The 9,776-nt window shown below is 50.3% G+C and overlaps 1 protein-coding gene and 1 pseudogene across 1 annotated transcript in view; one reads left to right on the top strand and one right to left on the bottom strand.

Moving 5' to 3' along the window:
- The window catches only part of CMIP (c-Maf inducing protein), a 265,419-nt gene that overhangs the window by 24,160 nt on the left and 231,483 nt on the right, over nucleotides 1-9,776 (top strand). The gene's annotated exons all lie outside the window — the stretch shown is intronic.
- LOC105511943 lies at nucleotides 8,024-8,502 on the bottom strand (annotated as a pseudogene).

The raw sequence follows: 9,776 nt of genomic DNA on the forward strand, positions 1-9,776 counted from the left end.
CCACGTTCACCTCAGGCTGCCAATCTTGTCTTTGAGATATGCTGTAAAGCAGGCTCACTCTCCCACTGGCCACTCCGACCCCCAGGTGATGTGTCTATTTTCTGGAAGTAGAGCACAAACTCAGAGAGAGGCTGGGGCCGGAATTCCGCCTCTGCTGTCCCATCTGCGTGAGTCTCCATCTCCTTGCGGGTAAATTGAGGCCAAGGATGGAACCTTCTGCACATTGTAGGGCCAGAACGAAGTGAGAAGTGAGAAGATGCGCCCCAGACCTCTCACAGTTGCCCGCATGTGCCGTGCCCTCTGTGCTTTCAGGGTGTTCTCTCATTTAGCCGTTAGGCATCGTGCCTGAAGCATGCCCTTATGGGGCACCTACTGGGTACCAGGCATTATGCTAAGGGTTAGGAGTGTGGAGATAACAGCCTGGGAGGAGAGAGTTATGGACAATCGTTTCCAGTGCCCGCAAACAAGGGTGACTCAGGGTGGGCACTTGTGGGAAGTAGCAGAGTCCCTGGAGAGATGGCTGCTGATCCAAGAATGGGTCTGCTCAGGCCAGGAGGAGAAAGCAGGGAGGAGCATTCCGGGCAGGACACAGCATCGGAAAGCCCGAGGGGCCTGGCGGGGCCTGGCACATGCTCCATGGGCCTCAAGTGTATCGAGTGGGCTAGGGGTGGGTGGAAGTGTGGAGGGCGGACCCAGTGAGCTGCCTGCATGCTGGCCTTGGGACTTTGGACTTCAACACAGAAGCCAAATTCTAGGAAAGCCGTATGAACGTCTTGTTCTTTTACTCTGCTTTGAGAGGACCTAGTTCTTTGCCCCGATGTGGACCAACCTTAGGCCCAAGAACCTGGGAGTGGCTGAGCTGATCAGGAAGGTGGGGCCAGTTCGTCGCCAGCAGGGAAATGGCCTCTGTCCCTCAACCTTTGACGTTGGTGGGGAAACCCAAAGGGGCTGGCAGCCCTTGTGGTCATTCTGGACTAGGAGCATCTAGACCCAAGATAATGCAAAGAATTGTCACGTACAGGAAAACTGGGATCAGCCCAGGCCAGTAATCAAAACAGCATATTGGAAGTTGTACCTTGGACTCTGCCGCTTGCCTGCTATGTGACCTTGGTCAAGTAACTTCACCTCTCTGAGCTTTTGTTTTTCATCAGTACAATGGGGCAGATCACAGTGCCAACTCCGTGGGCTTCTGCAAAGGATTCAGTGAGGTAATGCACATCTGGTGTTAACCTTGCGTCTGACACAGAGAAAGTATACAGGAAAAAGAGAGGGCTCTTATTACTGCTGTTACCACTGTCATTGCTACTGCTACCAAGATTACAGAGGAGGGGACCTGACTACACCTGAGGTCTAAGGGGCCAGAGAGGGCTTCCCAGGGCAGGTGACGTCAAGCTTTGGAGTCAGATGTTCTTAAGTTCAGGCTTTGCCTGAACTGTGGATTCCAGTTCTTTAGAGAACTCACTGTGTGTGACATTGGACAAGTTAGTTATTGAAATTAAGTTGAGCATGTTATTTACCTTCTGATTACCTTAGTTAAACTCTACCTGGAAAATGGGATAATAACACCCAACACCTAGGCTGCCGTGGGAGTGTCAGAGCTACCAGGCCAGTTCTGTTTGAACAGTTTCCTGAATGTCTTGGTGGGTGGGATGGGGAGGGATGAGGAGGGCCTTCTTTGGGCTCCTCCTGTCTGCTGCACCCTTGACCTTGTCTGGTGTCTGATAGCAGCAGCAGGTAAAGAGCAGACCTCAGTGATCTCCTGCGTTTCCTCCGGCCCTCTCTGGGAGCCCTTGCCTTGCCTGACAGTTCACCAAGTACTGTGTACTATCTTTTGCAGAAATCATGAGCAGGAGGAAGAACAAACCACTTCCTCTACAACCTTCAGGTTTATCAGACACAATTTTTGACAGTTTCAGTTTAAAGAGAATTTGAAAAGAAAGATGTTGAGAGCAATAGGGAAATAAAGCAGCCCCTGGCCTCAGCTCTCTGCTGCTTCCACATTTGAGATGAAGGTGCCTCAGGGATGCTGGGAGAGGGCCCCGGCGGTTCAAGAGGTGCGCCATCCAGGCGCCCCGTCCAGGCGCCCCGTCCAGGCGGCTTGTGTCCAGAGCCTTCTTTGCACGTGCAGCCTGCTGGCCGTGGTGGCTGGGGTTCTGGGCATCTGCAGGGTGCTTTTCATGTCCTGGGAGTAGTGGCGTTTGCACAGAGGCCGGGTCACAGAGACAGATGTTTCAGAAATTTGACCTCAAAACAGCTTTCTTTTCCCTTGGGTTGTCTGGAGAAAGTGCTAAAAATAAGGCTGGATCTGAGCAGGCGCTGCTGACAGGCCGCCTGGATGTTTGGGTCCACCATGAAGGTGGAGTCTTGGGGTTATGCTGGCTGGAGCCATAGGAAATTGAGATTTTAAAAAACTATTAAAAAAGAATATAAACGAGATCTTGCCCAGGCTGGTCTTAAACTCTTGAGCTCAAGGGATCCTCCCACTTTGGTCTCCTATACTGCTGGGATTACAGGCATGAGCCACTGTGCCCAGTCAAAATTGGGATTTTGTAAGTAGAAAATGATTAAATATTGATTCCATATAGTTCATAAATAAATACAGTTCTTGACTTCCACGTGTCGTCTCTTCGCTGTAGCCCTGAAACTCCTAAGATCGGTACAAAAAGAAATCCTTTCTTGGGAAGGAAAAGGGAGCTTTGTGATTGGTGTACTACACATAGGCACACACATATGCATACACACATGTACACAGGCACAATACGTGCATATAAATATACCCACATGCACACACACATACACATAAATGCATGTAGACGTACATACACACGTGTGTATACACATATACATGCATACATGTGTACATATGCACCTGTACACACGCACAGTACATGGACATAAACCCACATGCACACACGCATACACATATACATACATGCACACATGTGCAAAAATACTATGCATACTTGTTCACACGTACACACAGGCACAATATATGCATATAAATATACCTACATGAGCACATATGTACACATACATACGTATAGATATACACACATGTGTACATAGAGATGCATGTGTATATGTATGTATATATACATGTACAAATGCATACATACACATACACATGTACAAGCATATACATTTGTACATGCATATGTACATATACACATGCATACAAACATGCACACAGATACATAGGCATACATATACACATATGCAGACATGTAATACATATATACGTAGCAGTGTACACACACACACACACACATACATGCATATACACATACACACACAAATGCACACAGTTATACAGTAGTCCCCCCTCATCCTTGGGGGATATGTTTCAAGATTCCCAGTAGATACCTGAAATGGTGGAGAGTACTGAACCCTACATAGATTCTCTTTCATCCTATGCACACATACTGGTGATTAAAGTTTTTTTTTTTTTTTTTGAGGCGGAGTCTCGCTCTGCCGCCCAGGCTGGAGTGCAGTGGCCAGATCTCAGCTCACTGCAAGCTCCGCCTCCCGGGTTCACGCCATTCTCCTGCCTCAGCCTCCCAAGTAGCTGGGACTACAGGCGCCCGCCACGTCGTCCGGCTAGTTTTTTGTATTTTTAGTAGAGACGGGGTTTCACCATGTTAGCCAGGATGGTGTCGATCTCCTGACCTCGTGATCCACCCGTCTCGGCCTCCCAAAGTGCTGGGATTACAGGCTTGAGCCACCGCGCCCGGCCGATTAAAGTTTATACATAAAATAAGGGTGACTGGAACACAAGCACCAGGATACCATGACAGTGGAATTGATTACCGAGAGGGCTGCTGAGTGACTCACGGGCAGGTAGGGCATGCAGTGTGGACAAACTGGACAGAGGGAGGATTCACGTCCTGGACAAGATGCATCAGGACAGTGTGGGATTGAAGACTAAAGAGTTGTCTGGAATTTTCCACCTAATCTTTTTAGACTGCGGTTGACTGTGGGTCACTGAAACCACGGAAAGTGAAACCGCAGGTCAAGGGGCACTGCTGCAGGTGCACACACAGTTTCATGAACATGTACATGCATATGCACTCAGCGCATATGCCGTGTACGCACACACTCACATGCGTATGTGCTCTCAGTATACACCTGTATGCACATGCACACAGGTACATCTCCACCGGCCATCTTTGACGTCTCACTCATTGCTTTTGTGTTTCTGGTGTATATGTAACTTTGGAAAAGTTGTGTGACTTTTCTGCCTCAGTTTCCTCATCTGTAAGATGAGATTAGCAGCAGTGTTTATGACTCGGGATTGTGGTCAGGATTCCGTGAGATGATGTGTGAATCAACTTGAGAACAAGGCTCAGAACCCCAGAAGTGCTTCCTGAAGATGAGGTGTCCTTATTTCCAGTGTCCTTCGTGGTGGCTCATCTGGCCGCCCATTCTGGTATCCTGGGTGTGGTGTGCCCCATGCATGGAGGAGTGGCCTGTCTCCCCAGGGGTCCCCTGGGTCTGATAGGCAGTGAACACAGCCACTCACTTGACACCGTTGAGTGTCAGCTACATACCATGCACTGTCCTAGGGTTCCCCAACATGGGCCCTGCTGTCAGGAACCTGAGCATTCACTGGGGTGGCACCTGCAAATGTGTCAGCGAATCACCCAACCCCTTCAGAGGTGGCAGGTGCTAGGACAGTAGAGGGGCAGGGTGAAGGGGTGGAGAGACGGAGGCCCCTCAGGAGGTGGCCTGGAGGTAAGAGCCGGTCCTGTGTAGATGTTGGGAGGCTGTGAGGATGGTAAGTGCAGAGGCCCTGGGGTGTCTGAGGTGTGGAGGCTGGAGGGACATCCAGGGGCCCATGGTGGCATCCATGGTGATCTGCACCCTGTGCCCAGTACTTGGTCCGGTTCCTTTCAGGGCTTGGCCACACCGCAGCTGCCCAGTGAGTGTCTGAGGGGCTGGTCTATTTAACTGCTTGCCCTGAAGTTGCGAGGACAGCCTGTTCGCCTTGCATTCAGTGGGCCAAGGTTACATAGGTCCCATTTCCTCTGCGGACCCTCAGCATCCTGATCTATAAAATGGGCGTGAATATAGGACCTTCAGCCACAGCACCAGCCTGCCTGTGGCCCGTGCCTCCTGCCTGGCCTCCTCCGAGGTCAGTGCCTTCAGCTCCTGCCGCGCTGGTGGCCACCGCCTGTGAGTGCCTGTGTCGGCCTCTGTCTCTGCAGGACGACGTGAACAGGCTGCGGCTGTCACTGACGTGTCTTCCTTCGTGTTTGTCGTGGTGGGGGTGCATATAATTGCATTCCTCATGAGGGAATGACACAGAAAGGGCAGGGGGTGTCAGCAGGGCTGCTCTGTAATTTCCATGTCTGGGACGGATTTCAGGACTGAGCTGTTTTCCTCTTTGACCGGCAAAGGCTGTTGCCCAAGTCAACAGTGGTGCATTTTTGAATTTGTCTTTGTTGGTTTTCTTTTTCCCTTTCTTCTTCTTCTTCTTCTTCTTTTAAAAATAGGTCTTTTTTTTTTTTTTTCCATCCTATGAAATAAAACTGGAGACTTGGATGTGGTGGGTAAGAATTAGCAGTTCCTGTCCTTTTGGTGTGGGAGTTAGGCGGGGGTTGACTTAAATATTTATTTCCCATTAAGAGGTTCATGGGCTTGGCCGCTTGTGTCGGAATGGGGTGATCTCAAATCTCACTAATGATTTTCAACCCCTGTAAGACTTGGGCCTGCCTTGGGGGGGACGCAGGGACGCCTCAAGCAGAGGCTGCAAGCGGGTGACCCATGGGCCAAGTCCAGTCTGCTGACGTGTTTTACTTGGCCCACACAGTGGTTTTTTTTTTTCTTTTTCTTAAAGCTTCAATATGTTGTCTGCCTTTAAAGTTGGGAGCATTCCCCTAAGAAATTCTGGATTTCCACTTTCTAATACTAACAATAGAAGCAGACACTTCCATGTGACCTGCCACAGGCCTGGCCCAGCTCTGGACGACTCCCATCCCTTTGCTCCTGGGATCCCCAGACAGTCCCGAGCTGCTGCTTCCTGTGATCAGCCCCATTCTCCAGCTAAATAAGCAGAGGCAGGTCTTCAGCCGGGCACTCCTGGTTGTGCCCATCCATGTTCCTGTGTGGCCACCCCTTTGGGCCAGGCACGGCAGGCATGGCCTCTCCACTCCCGCAGCCTCCCAGCCCGCTGTATTCAGGTTCCCCCCTGCTCAGAGCTCGTGGGCGTGGACTTTGTACCCCCCAAGCTTGGAGAGGGCAAGGTGGCTGCGGGAGTCCAGCTGCTGCTCCTCAAGTTGAGTCGTCTGTCACTGACTTATCCTCCCTCCCTCTCTCCCTTCTGTCTCTATCCTTTTCTTTTCCCCTTCTTTCTCCCGCTCCCGCTTCCTCCACTCCTTCCTGCCGCCCTTCCTTTCTTCACTCTCTCTTTCCTTCACTCCCTTCCTCCCATTCATCTGGTGCTTACTGGGGACCGCTGGGTCGGTGGGTCGCACACTACTTCTGCTTCATGTGAGGGGTTCGTGCCAGCTTCTCCCTGCTTTCAGGCACACCTCTAGTGGGAGGTGCTGCATTAGGATCCCAGGGGTGAACTGAGTCAGGTCAGAGGAGCAGGGGAGCCCCAACCCCTGATGTCTTCTTACTTTGTGGTCTCTTCTGTGTCACTGCACCTCTATGGAAGGGGCACGATGGAGGAAGTGGAGGAACCATTGCCCGCCTGCGGAGGGGCGTCAGTGTTGGCCGTGCTCATGGTGCCCTCCTCCTGGGGCTCCCTCTCCTCTGGTCCTGCCTCTCCTGCATGCCCTTCCTGCCTCCTTGGTGCCAGGGGAGCCAACCCAGGACAGTCTCTGTGCCCAGGCCCTGCCAACCTGGCTGCCTTGCCTCCAGCCATGGGGGATGGGAGGGGAGGGAGCCGAGCAGTGCTTGTCTTTGCAGAACTGCTGGTGGACTGAACGTGGTTCTGGGGGTGGTCAGGCCTGAGGGTAACTCATTTTGGAAGGTTTGGGATGTCAGTTACTTAAGGAGGCTTCAGCAACATGGAGTTTAAGTGGCCCTCTTCACCGTGGCCTTGTGGCTTCATGAATGGAGCTGCTGTGGTCAGCATAGCTGGCCCTCTGGAGAGGAGGGTCGGCCATGAGGAGAAGATGCTGTGTCTGGAGGCCTTAACCCTTTCCTCCCTTCTCTCCCTCCCTCCCTTCTGTCTCTTTCTCTCTCTATCTCTTTCTCTCTAGGTGCGTAAAAAAACTGCTTTCAGACAAAGTTGACATGCAGTAAACTGCACATTCTCCCTTTGTTTTTAAAATGACCATCTGTTTCAGCCACACAAAGCAGGGTATAAAATAACATTTCAATATAACCACTCAGCGTAAGAAATAAACCCTTCCAGATGCAATACCTGATATACCTTTCTCTGATTCCAAACCCTTCCTTTTCTCTGTCCTGACTTTGATGTTTATTCTTGTGCATATTTTTGTACGTTTACAACCACATACTCTTATAGGACACTCCATAATGTTTCCGAGATTTTTTTTTGTTGTTATTTAGCTTTTATTTCACAGTCATAAACTTAACTCTGCAATCCAGCTAGGCATGGAAGGGAACAAGGAAAACATGGAACCCAAAGGAAACTGCAGCGAGAGCACAAAGATTCTAGGATACTGTGAGCAAATGGGGTGGAGGGGCACCCTCCTCAGCTACAGAAGGAATGGTCTGGTGGTTAACATAAAACACAAGTCGCTGGGCACGGTGGCTCAATCCTATAATCCCAGCACTTTGGGAGGCTGAGGTGGGCGGATCACGAGGTCGGGAGATCAGGACCATCCTGGCTAACACAGTGAAACCCCGTCTCTACTAAAAATACCAAAAAAAAATTAGCCAGGCGTGGTGGCAGATGCCTATAGTTCCTGTTACTCAGGAGGCTGAGGCGGGAGAATGGGGTAAACCCGGGAGGCGGAGCTTGCAGTGAGCCGAGATTGCGCCACTGCATTCCAGCCTGGGCGACAGAGGGAGACTCCATCTCAAAAAAAAGATAAAACACAAGTCAAACTTATGCGAGTTGTCCACAGTCAACAATAGTGATCTTGGTGGTGTCGACATTCCTGGACCCAAAGCGCTCCATGGCCTCCACAATCTTCATGCCTTCTTTCACCTTGCCGCAGACTGCGGGCTTGCGTCCAGCCAGTCAGTCTTGGTAGTGCACATGAAAAACTGGGAACTGTTTGTGTTGGGTCCAGCATTTGCCATCGACAAGATGCCGGGACCTGTATGCTTTAGGATGAAGTTCTCATCATCAAATTTCTCCCCATAGATGGACTTGTCACCAGTGCCATTGTGGCGTGTGAAGTCACCACCCTGACACATAAACCCTGGAATAATTCTGAGAAAGCAGGAACCCTTATAACCAAATCCTTTCTCTCCAGTGCTCACAGCAGGAAAGTTTTCTGCTGTCTTTGGAACCTTGTCTGCAAACAACTCGAAGGAGATGTGGCCCAAGGGCTTGTCGTCGACAGCCGTGTCGAAGAACATTGCTGACGTGGCTGATAGTACAGGGTTCCCGATGGCGCGGTGTTGAAGAACACAGTGGGGTTGGCCATGGTTGGTAGTACAGGGTTCCCGACGGTGCCAGTGTCTGCAGAGCTGCCATGTTTCCTAGATTGTAAAGTTTCATATAAATAGTATCATTACTTGGGCCTTCTTGTGCAACTTGCCTTTTTAGTTTGCTTACATTGTGTGTATGAGATTCATTGTATGAAGAAGCTGTGGCATATTTATGCATTCTGTTGATGGCCTTTTAGATTGTTTCTAGATTTTTGCTGCTATAAGCAATGCCACAGTGAACATCTTCATAGATAAACTCCTTTTACAGGAATCCAAGAGTTTCTCCCATTTCTCATTTCTACTCCTTCCCACTCCTCCTTTCCTTTTGTCTTTACTTCCCGACCTCAGCCAAGTTCAGCTTCTTGGGCTCCCTAAGAATCTTTAGGAGACAGTGAAGATGAATGAGAAGATCCCAGCTGCAGCCTGGAGGTCCGGACTCCTGGGTTTCACCCTCAACTTGGTGGACCTCTTTGGGCTTCATCTATAATGGAACCATTTTTATCTCGCGGCGCTAATTCATTCCACCTTGAGCTGAACACCTGGGGCGTGTAGTTGGTGCTTGAAAAATGGCAGCTGGTTATGTCTATCCTCTGATTTTGAAGCAACATATCAGGCTTGGAAATGTCGGCCATTAACCTTTTTTTTTTTTTTTTGAGATGGAATCTTGCTCTGTTACCCAACGCTGGAGTGCAGTGGCATGGTTTCGGCTCGCTGCAGCCTCTGCCTCCTGGGTTCAAGTCATTCTCTTGCCCCAGCTTCCTGAGTAGCTGGGATTACAAGCCCACACCACCACACCCACGTGTAGCTAATTTTTATATTTTCAGTAAAGACAGGGTTTCACTATGTTGGTCAGGCTGGTCTTGAACTCCTGGCCTCAGTTGATCTGCCTGCCTTGGCCTCCCAAAGTGCTGGGATTACAGGTGTGAGCCACCACGCCCGGCCTGAATTCTTTTTTTTGTTTGTTTGTTTTTTGTTTTTTGAGACAGAGTCTTGCTCTGTCTCCCAGGCTGGAGTGCAGTGGCCGGATCTCAGCTCACTGCAAGCTCCACCTCCCGGGTTTAGGCCATTCTGCTGCCTCAGCCTCCTGAGTAGCTGGGACTACAGGCACCCACCACCACGCCCGGCTAGTTTTTTGTATTTTTTTAGTAGAGACGGGGTTTCACCGTGTTAGCCAGGATGGTCTCGATCTCCTGACCTCGTGA

This window comes from Colobus angolensis, unplaced genomic scaffold, assembly GCF_000951035.1.
Source record: "Colobus angolensis palliatus isolate OR3802 unplaced genomic scaffold, Cang.pa_1.0 Scaffold207, whole genome shotgun sequence".
In the NCBI taxonomy this organism is placed as follows: domain Eukaryota; kingdom Metazoa; phylum Chordata; class Mammalia; order Primates; family Cercopithecidae; genus Colobus; species Colobus angolensis.